This window comes from Phodopus roborovskii, unplaced genomic scaffold, assembly GCF_943737965.1.
Source record: "Phodopus roborovskii unplaced genomic scaffold, PHOROB, whole genome shotgun sequence".
In the NCBI taxonomy this organism is placed as follows: domain Eukaryota; kingdom Metazoa; phylum Chordata; class Mammalia; order Rodentia; family Cricetidae; genus Phodopus; species Phodopus roborovskii.
The window spans coordinates 14,562,704-14,578,019 of record NW_026125052.1 but is presented as its reverse complement, the minus strand read 5'-3'; positions in this window follow the sequence as shown (position 1 = coordinate 14,578,019).

Here is a 15,316-nt window from a genome sequence, read left to right as displayed (position 1 = left end):
GGGGTCTTGAACCCATGCAAGTCAGCGCTCCTATTCCTCTCTCTCACATGCACATCCAATCCCTTTCCAAGAGGTAAGAGAAAGATCTCCTCCGCCCCCACCCTCCTACTAGCTAGGTGGCCTTGGACATACCACTGAACTTGCCTGGCCTAAGCCTCTGTCTCCACAGAATGAGAAAACATTGTCTACACTGCAGTGTTGTGTGGTGTGTGTGGACATGTCTCCTGGGCTCTCCCGGCATTCATCAGCTTGCCTTCTTGCCGGGGGCCCTGCAATCTGACTCTTTGCTTCAGAAACTCCAGACCCCCTCATTAACGGAAAACCTTCAAAATGTGTTTATTTCTCATTTTCTCCCATCACTTCCCAGCCAGATGCAAACATGGGCAGTGGATATACTTCAAGGCCCACCCTCCCTTCAGGGCCTCTCAATGTTCCTGAGTTCCTTTTGATCCCATAGCTCCAGCCACAAGCCAAACAGAGACCAAGGCCTCCAGCATCTTCTCCCCCTGCTGTCTACCCCCAACTGTAGTCTTGCCTGTAAGAAACAGTTTCAGGCTCTGCCGCTTTGCTGAAGCCCCTCCATTCTGTAAGGTGAGACCAAGAGAGACTCAGAAAAACAACTCAGTCCAGTCCATTGTGATGGTGCCTCTGCAACCCACCAAAAGCAGGAGCTAGGGGAGAGGACAGAGTTCTAGGCCAGCCTGGGCTACAGCTCAAGATCCTGTCTCAAAAAGATTCGAACAAAAGAAGGGGAAATGATGGTCAATTCGTGGAAGGCGTGCACAGCATTCATTTAATGCAGTGGCTAACGGCCTATAATCCCAACACTTGATGAAATCCAAGGCGACTGGGCTACACGAAACTCTCCTGTCAATCAGTTGAAGCAAGCAAGCAAACTAACAGACAAACAAACTATGGTCACCCACAGGAGGACAAAAGACCACTTGAATGGCTACCAATAGGAAACCTGAGGCAAATGCCTTTACCCAGGGCCATTTCTCGGCCTGGCCCAGGAAACCAGATTCCATGGGAATTCTCATATGAAGAAGGCATAGGTCCCTCTGACTTCTGCATGGCGTCTCTGTTGATTTGCTGAGAAGGAAACTAGCCACTGGAGAATAAAATGACTGTTGAGCATCAGAGTTGGTGCCTGTGGTTTTTGTTTTGTTTTTTTTGTTTTTTCAGCTACCCAACCTCTAAGATGCACAGGGACCAGATACAGCACAGCCCTGTCCACCCCCACCCACCGCCTCACCAGCACAGCTGCTTCCCATTTGAGGGAAGGAAGAGGAACAGCAGCAGGCTGACTGGAGGCTGGCCAGGGTGGGGGGGTCTGGTATCCAGGTGTCCCCTTGACAGGGAGGAAGGAGCGGAGAGAGAGAGAGAACCCTTCAGCCTCCAATCTGCGTCCTGGTTTCCATCATTTATCATCCATGTGGCCCTGACAAGTGCTTCCTCAGCTTTACCTCCCCGCTGGAGAACAGACACGCTGCTTTAGGGGGTCTGTTAGATGAGCATTGAGTGTGGAGCTCTCAGCAACATGTGATATGGGGGATGGACATGCTGCAAACAGTAACCAGGGTGACTGATTCCCTGCCCACTGGGTTGCTCACTTGGCAATTGAGGGGTTGTTCTTTGCCCTCTGAGATGTAGACACATGAGGACCGAAGTCACTTGCTTTGATTGCAAAAGGAAGGGGGAGGTGGCATTGCTGCGTTCCTGTGCTTTGATGATTCCCCACAAAGGAGCCACCATTGCCAGCGCCATCTAAGCCCAGAACCTTCCAGGAAGGAAGGCCTGTCCACGCTTAGCAAGTGCAGAACGATTCCTGCCTGGTTCAGGGCCCAGGGACTATGCAACCAAGGTTTAAAACTCAATAACTAAAACCATCACTTTGTTTAAGGACTGTAAGAATGGCAAGTTTGGAGTCTTCCTGTATCCTCTACATATTAAGTTATAAATTTTAAATCTAAAAAACAAAAAACACAAAACCCACTATGTTGTAAAGACTTATCTAGGTCAAAAGGCCCTTGTCTAAGACCTCTTTATCATGGATGAAGGACAGAGGACATTTTTTTATTGTTTTTAGGCTGTGCTGGAACAGTCCCAGACAGTAAACTGATGACCTTGCCCTCCAATGTCCAACCCCACCCCACCCCCAACACACACACACACACACACACACACACACACACACCCCACAGAGTCCAAGGCTCTGAGGCAAATAGATGCTGTTTCCATGGGGACTAATAGATGCTGTTTCCATGGGGACTGAAACCCCAGTTTGTTTTCTCTCCCCAGTGCTTTATAATTTCCAGCAGGGTCTGTACAGCCCCATCACCTCACAGCTAGCTACTGTGCCCTACTCTCTGGGTCATGTCCAGCACAGGCCACTGAGCTGATCTGTAGAAGTCATGCCCAGACTCACCTCCAAAAAGGAGGTCCTTGGCACCAAGCCCCTGCCTCCTCTCTGCAGGGGGCTGCACAGGAGGTACCCAGAGAGACCATAGACTATCCTTGAACCTCCCTGAGGGAGGACTGGGGGTGTGGGGTGACGGAATGTGGAGGGCCAGGGGCTCACTTCCAGGAAGAGGTGGGAGGGTCTCATCTGGCAATCCAGCGGCCTGGATGGCTAACAGATGATTTCTGGCTTGGCTGGGGGCTCAGGGGGCGGTTTTGCAAGGAGGCTTCGGCAGCTGGATGGGATGAAGATTTCATGAGATCAGCAGCCTCCATTGTCTGAGCTCTGAGAAATAGATTGGGAAGCAAAAGCAGAGCACAGAGGACTTAGATGGTGGGGGGTGGACAGTGGTTAAGGCCATGTACCTTATTTTTGGGGTTGGGGGATTGAGACAGGGAATCTCTGTGTAATAATCCTGGCTGTCCTGGAATTCACTCTGTAGACCAGGCTGGCCTAGAACTCATAGAGATCTGACTGCTTCTGTCTCCCAAGTGCTGGGATTAAAGTTGTGCACCACCACCACTTGCCCAGCTGGCACTGTACTTTTTAAGAACATGGTAGGAAGAGAATGAAGGGCTGTCAGGGACACTGAGTATTCAACCCTGCCCCCACAGCACTCAGCTTGGTCCTAGGAAACAGGTCCATGCCTCCCTCATCCAGTTCTGAGATGACAAGGAACTCAATGACACCTGTGACTGAGCCAGACCCAAAAGATTCACTCAGGTTCCAGGTCAAACATGGGGCTACTAGAGATGACTTTGCTACCATCAAGAGCAGTAGGTTCAATTTCCCTTCCATTCCTGAGGTGGTAGGGGCCCTTGGGGGCCCGGAAGAAGAGTCTGGGGCAGGTGAGACTTGGGATGCCTTTGAAGCAACTTTCCATTGTCATCAGCATCAGCCACACGTGGTGGCACCCGCCTGTGCCCTCTCTAGGCTTTGTGTTGTGGGCAAGGTAAAGACACAAGTGTGAAAGTGTTCAGCAGGCTGTAGAACCCTTGTTACTGTCGTTATCATAGGGAGATTCCCACCCAGACCCTTGCTACCACACACAGGGCAGCCACAGTCCCCGTGACTCCACAGCCAGTGGGCAAGAGAAGACTCACACTCAGGGAGGCAGAAAAGGAAAAGAGAGAAGCCCCCCAGAGGAAGGCCGGAAGGGGCAGGGGCAGCATCCTTTCCTTGGCTGGGCAGCCATTTCCACTAGTTTCTGGGATCCTTGTAGCCTGGTGGCGTCAACCCTCAGGCCACAGCAACTCGAGCCTCCTCCCTCCCGCACCTTGAGGTCAATGACAACTGGGAAACCACTGACCTGATTTTCTGTAGAAAGGAAAAGATAAGAGTGCCTTCACCAGCATGTGGGTGCTACACACACAAACACACCACACACACACACACACACACACACACACACACACACACACACAGAATAGAATGGAAACTTTCTCTCCTTGACAGGAACCCAGCCCTGAGAGGGAAGCTTCTTAGGTACAAAGTTTAATGTTTACCTGCGGTTGGTCAGAAACTTTTCAGGGGCATCACCAAAGTTTCAGCATGCCCCCACAGGCACATCTGTCAGTGACGAGGACTCCAGGACCAAGAAAAAAAAAACTAATAAATTCCTCATCACTATTAAAGGTCCAAAAAGAGAGAGAGAGGTGCCCAATGTCTTCCATCCCCAAACTCTCCAGATTCGGGGTTCCTCCACCCTCAGCAACATACTGGGGCCAGACTCTGCCATGGAGGAGTGATGAGGCATTTATAGGAAGTTCTCAATGGTTGGTGACTGGTCTTATTATTGACCAGAAGTAAAGATTAACTGCCTTCCTCTACTGCCTGCACATGGCTGAGCGGCAGTGAGGGAGTGAGCTCATCGCCCCCCTACCATGTTAGAGCCAGAGGGGACCTCTGCAGGCACTGGGAGGGAAGGGTCCTGCCCATAGTGGGCTGTGCCCTCTCCCAGTTGCCCACCCCCATCTCCATACTTCCCACCCAGCCCCCTGCTACCACACACAGGGCAGCCACAGTCCCCGTGACTCCACAGCCAGTGGCCAAGGGACGGTTCACGCTCAGGGAGGCAGAGGAAGAAAAGAGAGAAGCCCTCCACAGGAAGGCTGGAAGGGGTCAGGGGGAGGGTGACATCCTTTCCTTGGCTGGGCAGCCATTTCCACTAGGTTTCTGGAGACCCTATCATCTGGTAATTTATACATGATGCAGGCCCCAGATTCTACACACACAAAGGATCAGAATTTGCATCTTAATATGACTCCCCCCCCCCAGATACTTCCTGGCCCAATAAAATTGAAACTCACTGCTGGGCCCCACTATTGAGCTCAACTCAGGCCTGAGTCCCCAAGAGCTATGTCTTGCCCAAAGAACTGGCCAGCTATGCCCAAGGGAGGCTGTAACCTACTTGACACAGCTTCCAGCCAAAAGCATCTGAAGTGTCCAGAGAGTCTGATGAGACAGACGTGAAGGATGTCACCCATGTTAAAGAGTAGCATAAAACAGCCCACCCCAAGGACAGAGTGGCTCCTGTCTCCTACCTACCTCTATGGCACGAGTATTACCTGCTCCTGCCCCAGCCCTGCCCCTAGGCTTGTGTCCCCTGGTTATTAGTGCTCCATACCCATCTGTTTTGTCCCTATACTCTTTAAGAGGCAGCATTCTTGAAGTCTTTCTGCACTTGAGACAAGTGCAGAGTGCTGAATGACTGAGCCCAAGACAGATGTAGCTCAAGGGAATTGAGCTGCTCTGAAAGCAGCTGGCAGAACCTGAAAGTCATTAACAGCCATCAACACCCCTGGGGGTGACTATCATTGATTCATTTATTGCTATTAACATTTTAGTGTGAATTAGCTTCTGGATCCTTCCAAATTGGCTGGCAGAATGAACTGGGCTATCCAGACTATTGAGTCTTGATAGAAGACAGTAGTAGGCCTAAGGAAAGGAAAAGCCCAGGCCAGCTAGTTTCCATCCCTTCTCCTATTCCAGCTGGACAACCTGCTTGTCCCAGTCTCAGTGAGGCCCAAAGACAAGGGTGCGTCCCCAGAGGTGGTCTGTACTACAGTGGACATGATTTCCAAATTGAAATCTGCACCCAGGAGTCAGGTCACCAATACCCTTCTATTCCTCAGTCTCCTGGCCTGGGGCCTAGAGGGGTTCTGTGAAGAAGGGCCTCTACCTGACAACAGATCTCCCATTTCAAAGCTCCAACTGGACAGAGAGAAAGCAAGGGGGATGGGAGGGAAGGATGAGACACAGAAGGGACGGGGAACAGATGGAGGGGGAGCTGATGATTCATTCAGAGGCCCTTGATTTGTGTTGGTCACTATGTTAACTCTTAACTATGCAACTATTCGCAATTCAATTCTCACAATACTGATGACTTTATTCCCATTTTACAGCCAGGGAAACTAACTGAGGCTGAAAGAAATTAGTACCACATACAACATCACCCAGCCCATGAGATGCAAGGCCAGATTTAGAACCAAGAGGAGTCCGATGCCATTGCTACCTGCCAAGTCTAGAGACAGGAGGCCAAGAGTCTGTACAGCCCCCTTCAGAAAACAGAAGTGGAGCCAGGGGGGCCCGACACCCCCTTCTTTTGTACTTTGGCAAGTGAGCTTTGTCCTACAAGCTCTTGTCGACTCTTAGCACCAGGAAACCCAGTAAAAGAAGGGGAGATGGAAACTCTCCAGGGAGCACCTTCGTGGCCTGGATTCCTGCCCCTGTGCTGGATCAGCCCGGGCTTGAGGTCCTCCTCCCAGACTCCTTTGCTGTCCTATGCCAAGGCCATCTCTCCCAGGGGCCTACAGCCTCCAGAGCCAGATAACTCCTGCCAGGTTGATTGGGCAGCACATGAAGTGACAGCAGGAAGAAAGGCACAGACTCTTAGGCCTTAAGTGCCCTTCCTGACATCAGGGCAAAGGGGCAGGAAGGGATCTAGGGAGGCCTGAGAAGGAACAGAGCTCCTCCCAGACAGTACTGGGCCAGGTTTGAAGGATCCAAGTCGCCTCCCCAACACAGCCCCAGCTGAGCTATCAGCAATATGGATCACTGATCCTCTCTGCTTCCCCACCCATGCCAATCCCAATTTGGGGGAAACTAACATTTATTAAGCACGACTGTGAGTAGGCCAAGATAGTGATCTCATTCTACCATAAGCAGACAGTGAGTGCTGTTAGCCTCTGTCACATTGAGGAAAACGAGGCCCGGAAGTGCCCAGGTCCCAGCCTCCCTGGTCCTCTTCCCACCTTAGCCTGATACTTCCCAGGGCCACAAGCCTTTAGGTAAGCCTGAACTGACTCTTGAGACCAGAGCAGAACCTTCCTGCCCCAGGTCTTCTGGCCTCTAGTGGCCTGTGCAGATATGGGAAGTGACTGCCCCTTGACCACCTTTGGAACTGCCCTGAAGTCAGAGCTAAGGCAGCTGGGAGAAGTGTGCTAAATAAGGAGGAGACCCTGGAGCAGAACTGCCCAGACGCCTGAAGAAGTTTGACTGCCTGCCCACTGAAGCACAGGGCTCCTGTGCAAGCTCTCTTCTTCTGTTTGAGCCACTACCCCTAACATCCAGGGTCCCCTTGACTTCTTATCTAACAACTAAAATCTGCACCAACTCGTCCATATTCCCCTAAAAAGGCCTATGTCTTCCTTACTTACAATTTCTTCTCCCAATTTCTTCCTACCACGCCCAGCCATTGGAAACCTATGCCACATCCCCCAAGCTGTTTAAGGTGGCTGAAGGTCCTTTCCTTTCATTCCCTGCAGGGATATGCCTTGTTGGTTGTACTTCATGGAGTTTGTGGTTCTCTATCACAACGTCCCAGTCCCTGTCTACTGTACCCCCAGCCTGTTTTCCAGCCCAGGCTTCCCCCACTGGAGGTGGCTTTTGTACCCAGAGAGCTGGGGGTATCTGAAAAGAAGACTCTGGCTTCCTGGGGTTCAGTGTGTTCCTGAGAAAGATTCTGCCCCTCTCCAAGGCTGGTTAGAGATGCCAGCTCTGTCACCAGGAATCATGAGAAATCTGGGAACAGTAAGCAAAGCCAAGGAATGTCCCACCCACGGGCCACTGGAGCCACTTCCTTCCTGGAAGGAGAACAAAGCAGAGAGGGGAGATAAGGCCCTCTCCCTGCAAGCAGGGCTGCAGAGAGATAGGCCCCAAGCAGGCGGCCCCTACAGCAAGGGGGCGGCTAGGTGACTGCTTAGGGAGCCCAGGAGAGAAAGGTGGGCACCAGGTCAGGTCAAAGCCCCTTCTCCCTCCCTTCTTCTCTGCTTGTCTCTCCCCCCTCCTCCCCCCATGTCTCCTTCTCGGCCCTCACAGCCTCCTCCCCCCATCTCTTGTTTCTTACTCCCATAACCACCCACTCATCTGGAGCGCACGCACTGCGTGAAGACCAGGCATGACTCCCAATTTCACTGCCCTTATCTTGACATTCCAGGCCTTCCTGGTGGGCCCCATCGCACCTCTCCACCCCACAAACTCTCCAGGCCTGCACTTTCCTGCCTCCTGGCTGGTCGTGGGAGTCCTATGACTCCCAGTGACCTGTGTCCTCCCTGCTAAGCTGCTGCCTCACCCAGTGGAAACCCTGACTCAAAGGACCTGTACTCCACTCACCCTGAGCAGCACTGCCCGACCCTCAGCCAGAATACATCTCCCCCACCCCTGTTCTAGAACTGACCCCCCCACACACACCCATACTCACACATGCCTCCCACCACCAGGGGCTGTGACAGTTTGCTCTGGAAGGAAATGGTAACAGTAACAGAAGTAGACATCCTTGTCTACTGAGGACCCCTGCTTCTCCTCACAGTGTCTAGGATTGACCCTGGAAATGCAGTACCCAGCCAGGGACCATATCTCCCGCGCCGTCATAGAATTAAGATGGAGCCAGAGGATGGGATGTGAGCAGAGGTGTCCCTTCTGGGCCAAAGCTGGAATGCCTTCATTCTCTCTTCCTGCTCCACTAGCCAGACACCACCCATGGCCAACATGATCTTGGAAGCCACCCAATGAAGGTGGCAGACTGTCAGCGAGCTGGTCTCTGAGCAGCTCCACTGCCTACCCTGGTATTTCCTTCGAGAAAAATAGGACAAGAAGCGCTCTATTGTCCCTAAGCAATTAGCTATTCTTGGCCCTCTTGGTTATACCAGTTAGCCTAACCAGACAAATGCAAACTGCTACCAACTTTGGGGGTGCTTCCCAAATGCTAGGAACTGTGTGTGTGTGTGTGTGTGTGTGTACATACCTGGGTTCACCTATGTGGCTGCACATACGTGTGTATGTATGTAAGAGGTTAGCATTGAGTACCTTACTCAACCACTCTCCACCTTAGTTTTAAGACAGGGTCTCTCCCTGAACTGATTCAGCTAAAAGGACAGGGGGCAGCCAGCCCCAGAGAGCCTCCTTTCTGCCTCCCCAAAGCTGAGATTACAGGTAAGCACCCTAGCTTTTTTATGTGGGTTCTCATGCTTGCACAGCAAGAGCTTCAACAACAGAGCAATGACCCAGCCCTGCAGATAAACACTTTCACATTTCCTGTGGCAGTCCATCCTCAGAGTAACTCCACAGGAATCTGAGGACAATCAAATCACCAGTTCAAGGACAACGTGGGCTGCACTGTGAATCCAAGGCCATCCTGGGTAACAGCAAAATTCTTTCTTAAAATCCAAAAGACAGGCAGACACCGCTAATGTTCAGTAGTAGACTTCACCCATATTGAGAAAAGAAAAAGAAAAAAAAAAAAAAAAGGCAATGAAAAGTTAGGTCATTTGGCCAAAGTCGCTCAATAAATAAATTTCTTTCTGTGCAGAGTCACCTATAGGCCTTTGGTACATATCCGACACCCCTCACCCCACCCCTCCTAAAGTATCGTCAACAGAAAGGGCAAGTCAATGTTCTGACCACACCTTCACCCCTGCAGTACCAGTGTCTGACCCACATTAAACAGCTTCGTTGTAATTGCCTTTCAGTTTCTTTTCTCTGAGCACTTCCGGGGTCCTCTTCCCATGTGCCCACCTTATCACCACGGAGGTCAGGTGGGTGTGCACTCTGCTGACCTGGAAACAAGGTCTAACAAGCTCAACGACCTCCCCACTGTGACCCTTGAATGGGCACCGCTCAGTCCCCGCCCCTCACCCTTTGATCACGTCACTTCTGGCCTAGGCAGCTGAGCAGGGCTGAGAGTGTAGAAACACACATTGGTGGCCTGTGAGAGTATGCCAGTGTTTCTCTGCTTAAACCACGCAATCTGCTTTTCATTTCTTCAGGGAAGCGGGTGGAGCGTGACAGAAGGAAGGAAGGAAGGAAAAGAATTCCTCAGGATGAGTGACTAGAAATCAGAAAAACATCAAAGCCGACAGAAAATGTGGGCGCCGTGGCCAAAGACCCTGGCTTATGCTGGAAGAAACTCAGAAATGCCCTTACTTTCTTCTAAAACCTTATGAGGGTTCTCCTTACAGTGCCTCTGCCCCACAGCTGTGCAGGAGCCAGAGCACCCACACTGTCAAGGACCCCCGGCAGAGGCAGAGTCTCCTCCCTCCCTTCAGTCCCCAAGGCACTGGGTGGCAGTGATGTACTTAGATGTCTATCTCATCCAATAGTGAAGGGCACAAGTAGTTCTGTCTGGGTCACTGTTGCCCCAGCAGAGGTGCACAGCCCGCACTTAGTGAACAGTCCGTGGGACAGAACATCCACCCGAACGAGCAGAAGTGAAGTGAGCAGACTGTAACAATGGCCTTGTTCAACCAATCACATGTGCTCTCCCAGATGAGAAGAGTGACATCAGGTGTGCACACACACTTGCAAATGCACCCATAGTGCACAAGCAGCTCCCATCTATACATACAGGCTAAGTCTGGAGAGTCGCAGAGCCACCCCTCCTTAGCCAGCAAGGAAGATGGGGGGAGTCCCTACTTGTTTGTTTTATCGGGAAACAGGGTCCACATGCATACATCTTTTTCTCCCTTAAACTCGCACACAAGCACCCTTTAGCTGAGGCTAATGAATAGTACTGTCCACAAGGGGGCATCCAAAGACTATCAGACTGGAGATCTCAGAGCCAAGATTAAGATTACTACTACTTGGCCTCAGAGAGACACGGAAATTTTGGAGAGCAGGAAAAACGGGAGGGGGGGGTCTCTTGTGGAAACTCAGATGAGGAGGCACACGGGACTGAGATGGAAACTGAGGCTGACTCACAACATGGCACAAATGAATCACTGTGTACCCACAGATCGTTTACCGCCCGTCCCCATTTCTTGCTCTATAATAATACTTCCTAGCCTCCCAGTCATTTTTTAAAGCTTTTTGTAGGTTTATTCTTTTATGTGTAGAGGTGCGTTGTTGTGTTGTTGTCGCAGATTTGGTTTGGTTTCATTTTAGGTTTTTCCCGAGACAGGGTTTTTCTGTGCAATAGCCCTGGCTGTCCTGGAACTCCCTTTGTAGACCAGGCTGGCCCTGAACTCACAGAGTTACGCTTGCCTCTCTGCCTCCCGAGCAAAGGAAAGGCAAGTGCTGCCACCAATCGTTGCCTCACATAGGGGAGCTTTTGCCTCAGTGTGCACCACGTTCCAGCCTGGTGCCCCCAGGTGTCAGAAAAGTGTGCCAGACCCCTTGAATTGGAGCTATAGAGTGTTGTGAGCTCTGTGGGTGCTAGTAATAAAACCTGGGCCCTAAGCAAGATTGAGTGCTCTTAACTACGATCCCATTCTCTAACCCGTTCTCTCATTTTTGTGGGGGTCAGAGTCACAATAGTTGCTGACTTATAGATACAAAGAGGAAAAAAACAAAAAAAATCTGTGCCTCAGACAGTTAAAGTAACTTGCCTGAGAGCACAGTGGCAAAGTCAGAACCAACCAGGGGAGGTGACTGAGGCATGGCTAAAATTCCAGCACTCGGGAGATAAAAGCAGGAGGGTTAGGAGTTAAAGGTCATTCATTATCAGTCATTAGTTGAGGCCTTCTGGGCTACAGGAGACCCTGCCTCAGAAGAAAGAATTCAAACCTGTCACTGGCAGCTCAAGCTGGCCAGGATTGTTTCTGCTCCCTGGGGCTTAGACTTTCTGACGTCCTATGGCCCAGTCCAGAACTCTGTGCCATGATCCTGCTTCCATCTTCCTCCTGGGTAGCTGTGAAGGACCTAGGAGTTGGTTTTCTGGGTGTGAATAACATGTTGTCCTGAAGCTGACCCCTCACAGTTTGTAAACCATTGCTGTTGAGCAGCTCTGATGTTGTTATAGCCAAAGCAATAAAGCAATTCCTAGCAAGGGGCATAAAGCTCCTCCCACCCCCTTTGACCCAATCAGCTCATTCCTGGGAATTTATCCCAAGGAAACAATTCGAAAGGAAGCCAAGCATTAATCTGCATAAATGCATGCATGGAAGTCTTTCTTTAAAGGTCAAAAGCTGGGAACCAAAACAGGGAAGTGGTTTCAAAATCTGGAGCAGCTACACAATGGGCAATCAAGCCTGGGAAACCACAGCTGTGGAACTGCCGGGAATAAGCAAGGCACTTCTACTATACATCTAAACCCTGGCCCTCCCACCTAACTAGCTAGCTATCCAGCCAACTATGCCTGTGGGCGGGAGGGGGCTCTCTGCTCGCGTCCGAGATAGACTCTGAGGAAATGGAAAACAATAATGATAACCACCCAAATAATTCTGGACTTCTGAGTTTCCAAGGCCCTGGGTCCCAAGAATGCATGGAGTTTTCCCAGGGTAGTTTTGATTATTGATTGTGGATGGTTTTCTCCTTCCACACTACTGGTTGCTAAGCAATCTAGCTGCTCATGTAAAATTTAATTAAGGTAACAGGTATTTTATTTATTATGAGTATGTGTGTGGTAGTCAAGTGTGACTGCAGATGCACACATGCCGCCCTACTAATATGGAGATCAGAGGACAACTTTTGAGAGTCAGTTCTCCCTCCCAACTGTGGGCTCCAGGGAGCAAACTCGGGTTCCAGCCCACACTTCAGTCTGCTGATCCATCTTGCCAGATAAATAGGCAGTTTCTATTTACTGATGGCAGCCTGAGAGCACCTGAGACAGACCGTGAACCGAGATATCTAACTGTTACCCCACCCCCTGCTTGATAACTGGTAAGCAAAGACTTCAACATGAATACCCCACCATGGCTTCTGCTCTTGAAAGTGTAAATGCAAGGGGCTATGGGCTTAGCTCAGTCTGGAATGCACTTACCTTTCTACCTTCCATGCACAAGACAACATTCCTGAAGACATACATGTCCGTCCTCTGGCCCCCACAACACACATATGTGCTTTTGTTTTTGTTTTTGTTTCTTAAAGAAAAAGAATGTATATGGGAGAATGGGACAGGCCCGCCTAGCCTTTCCCAAATCACACTTGCATTAGTTGCCTGTTGCTACCTAAGTACTTAAAGTACTCAGTACTTAGTTACAAGCGCTTCGAGTAACTCCGTTCCTGTAGGTGGCAAATGCAGGTGTTGCAGTCACGGTGTCCCTTAGCTCCGCCACGGAAGGAAGGATCGGAAGGATCAACCTCAAAGATCTCACACATGATTGTTGGCAAGACCCAGCTCCTCGTGGGATGTTGGACTGAAGGCCTCCATCTTCTCCACCTCAGGTCCTTGGCACACTGGCCTCTCTGTGGGATGGCCCTCACGCAGCAGCTGGCCTCGTCACAGCAAATAAAGGAGAAGGCTGTGGGGAAAGAGTAAGAGCAAGAGGAGAGTCCCTTTTTCCAGGGTCTAACCTCAAAAGGGACATCTCTCTTTCTGCCATGTTTTATTCATTAGGAAGCAAGTCACTAGGCCCAGCCCACACTCGAGGGAGCTCACAGGAGGATGTGTGGTGTGCCTACCGCATACTCGAACATTTATAGCATCATCTCAGTAACAAAAACAATATTTGCTGAAGTCACTTATCCAATATGGGAATGTTCTAGCTCCATCCTGAATGCCTGTACCCACGTCTCACAAGCATGGTCCCCTCCCTGTGCCACACAGAGCATTCAGTGTCCACCACTCACACAGAGGCCCTGCTGAATCTGCCTGCATGCCTGGCTTTCCCCCAGACCAGGGGGTTGGGGGAATTGAATGCGGAGCAGTGTGACACTGCAGAAGCCAAGTGTCACAGAAAGGAGGCAACCCTCAGGCTGGCCTTTGAGAAGAACTCAGTTGGTCCCCTGCTCCAAGACCATTCGTGTTGCTTTTTAGGCTGAATTCTAAATCAGCCAGCAGGTCCCAAGCAGATGTAGCCTCGGCTTTCTCCAGCCTGTTTGGGCCTTTCTTCTCTGAGCTTTCTGCATTCCAGCTCAACTCCACCAGGCTCTCCCTTCCTTTTTGGCTCTTGGCCTCTTGGCCTCCCCTTGATCTCCCTCTCCTTGCTTTAAAATCTCTCCTGCCAGTTTCCCACGGAGGCTGCAGAATTCAGTCAGAGCACACTTCCTTGCAGACAAGGTATTGGGGGGGGGGGCTTTCACAGGACAATGACCCCTCCCCTGGAGATGTCTGATGCCAACCCAAAGAAGCTTTTTTTGCTGTTACTGTTGTTATTTTGTTTTCTTTCTTGTTTGTTTTTCTGGGTTTTTTGAGGCAGGGTCTCCCTTTGCAGCACCAGAGAAAGCTGAAATCACGATGTGACCCAGACTGGACTTGAAACTCACCACCATCCATCTACATCAGCATCCCAAGAACCCCAAGTGCAGGGATGATAAGTATGAACAACTACCCCACGGGGAGCAGGACAGTAGCATCTATTTTTCTAGTTAGCTAATTCCTTTTTATTATCACTTTATATGTAGGAGTATTTTGCCTCCACGTGCATCTATGCACCACGTGCATGTCTGGTGCCAGAGAAGGAACCCTGGTCCTTTGCATCAACAAGTGCTCTTGACCATTGAACTAACTCTCCAGCCCCATGGAGTAGCATCTTTAACTAGCCCTCAGGCAATTCTTAAATCAAGGCAAGATTGAAAAGCACTACCCTCCTCTCCCAGGCTCTCATCACACACCTGAACATCATGAGCTAGTCTGTAAGGAAGATAAAGCAAGCCCCGCCTTTGCAAGGTCAGTGGAGGGAGAGAGGGCAGGTCCGGAGCAGTCAATAGAATTGTTGGTGCAGGGTTGAGGAGCTGGGAATAAGTAGGTTACTCTTGACACAAGCTGAGTCCTGGCGAGGCTGCTACCACTGTGCAACCATCAGGGTACTGGAGGAGAGTGGAGGGGCCAGGACAGCTTTCCCCAAACCTCTGCAGTCATGAAACAAAGAACCTAAATCAGAGAAGGTCCCCAGGCTCCCTCTGGTACAGTGAGAGTTGCCCACAGCCAGAGGATTAGAGATGCCAGATTTAGCAAATAAAAATCCAGAAGCTCCATGAAATTTGCATTTCAAATGCACAACAAATACTTTTTTTAGTCTAGGGCATGACCCAAATAGGATACAGGTGTCCCGGGTGTTAGCTGGCAGCACAGCCAAGGTTATATATACTAAGGCTAAAGCCTTCAGGCTTTGGTCCATGATTGTTCCAAAGGTTTCCTGGAGAAAAGAATGAATTCCTAGGGCTGCTGCTCCAGACAGCCCATGCAGCCCAGAAAAATGGTAGCAGGTGTCATCATCACAGCTCAACAACTGCAATAACCAAATACACCAGAAGAGTGGATGCTTTATCCAGGGCAAACTGTCACAACTAAATGGTTTAAAACAACAGAAATTCATTGTGTTGCTATTCTGCCAATGGCAAGTCTAGAATCCAAGGTGCTGGCAAAGCCAGTCCTCCTTTGGCTTTGATCACATTGGTTAAACCCCTATTCCAAATATGGTCACATTCATCAACACCAGAGATTGGGTATGTTAATATACCTTTTAAAGGGTGACACAA